Genomic DNA, 1,888 nt, shown 5'->3' on the forward strand with positions numbered 1-1,888 from the left:
TATATATATATATAATATATATATATATATATATATATGTGTGTGTGTGTGTGTGTGTGTGTGTGTGTGTGTGCATACGCACATTATAAATGAAGGGAACGGAAAATGGAGTTGACAAGAAAGTTTATTCAACACAACGATAGTGCCGCTGCATCATCCACCTGTCATTTACAGGTGGGTTGTTTTGCACAGTTAGTTGTGTTGCCTCTATCTTTGCGGGATGCTTCTCGTTATGTGCCACCTCTTAAATAAGATACTTTGTTATATGTACAGAGTTTCACTTGACATCTCATACACATCCCGACATTTGCTTATCACGTTCACAACTGGTAGGCACACACACACACACACACACACACACACGTACATACACAATTGCAAGCGCTCTGTCAGTTGCCAATACATGCATACGTGTGTGTCTGCATTTATATGTACAAACACACACACACACACACACACACACACACACACACACACACACACACACATACACACACACATATAATATATATATATATCTGTGTATGTACGCATGTGTGTGCACACCAGTTGTTGACAAGTTATCATGGCTGTACTAAAGGCGGCTAAAGTGATAAGCAAATGTCGAGATGTATATGAGACGTGTGGAAAGAAGTTGGGAAGGCGACAAACGTGTTGAAATATATTTCAAAATATGAACGGCAGCAAAATATGTTAAATATACGTATTAACGGAGGGAATATCCTCGCGGGAAAACCACTGATTGAATTGAACAGTAATGTCTAAACAGACAGCATCAGTAATTCGTTCTGATATCGGTCTCTCATCTTGTCAGAAATTATCGATTCATAGATATTTACTAATACGATATTTGAAAGATATTATGGTGAATATTGCAGTTGATGTTTGTTGCTGTTGTTGCTGTTGCTGTTTAACCCACTTGCACTCCTTGCCTTTCATTTTGGACTACGAACCAAATAAGGAAAAGTTGGACCGAAATGAAATGTGAATGAAGAAGAAGAAGAAGAAGAAGAAGAAGAAGAAGAAGAAGAAGAAGAAGAAGAAGAAGAAGAAGAAGAAGAAGAAGAAGAAGAAGCTGATGATGAGGAAGAATTTGCTGCTGTTGTTGTTGATGATCATCATCATCACCATTATGATACATAGAAATGAGGATAGAGAGAAGCAGGGGGAGGAAAAAAAGGGGTAGAAGAAGGGGGAGGAGTAGAAGATATTGTAAAGTAGATGATAAACAGAAGATTTTGCACTCAAATATGCTTGTTTAAAATTTTGGTGGACATACGGCTGGTTGTCTCTTGATAGCATACAGCCCTGTTTTTGACCGGTAACTTATCAGTTTTGGATAGTGAAAGACAACGTGAACCTGGGTTATATTTGAATTCAGAAAGCATACGCACACGTTCACATTTATGTGTTGATATATACATATAAACATTTGAGTGTGCATGTATGCATGTTCGTATGCATACAATTTAAATAACAAAAAAAGAAAGTATTACTACTTGAAATGGACAGTGACATACACTTGAATAATATTTATTAAAATAATTTTATAGCAAACATCATACAATAAAGATTCTTGATTAGAAATATACGAAGTGTTTTGACAATTGGAGAAAAGTTCAGGACATTTTCGTAATATCAATGAATATTACTGAGCCACAGTCACGTCTCCCCGGCTATCGTTTTATCCAGATGAAAATCTGATCGTTTTATAAAATGCTCTCGCAGTTTTGGAGAATGTTCTCAGTTCATGAGATAATCTCTCCTTTCAGTTGAAGCTGTTATTTATTGACAATCGCTATTTCTGATGAGTTCTGTTGAGGCATGGATAATTCATAGTATCATGAGTTGACGTTGTATTGTATTTGCCATAATTTCAATAGCATAT

This window comes from Octopus bimaculoides, chromosome 25 (assembly GCF_001194135.2).
Source record: "Octopus bimaculoides isolate UCB-OBI-ISO-001 chromosome 25, ASM119413v2, whole genome shotgun sequence".
Classification (NCBI taxonomy): Eukaryota; Metazoa; Mollusca; class Cephalopoda; order Octopoda; family Octopodidae; genus Octopus; species Octopus bimaculoides.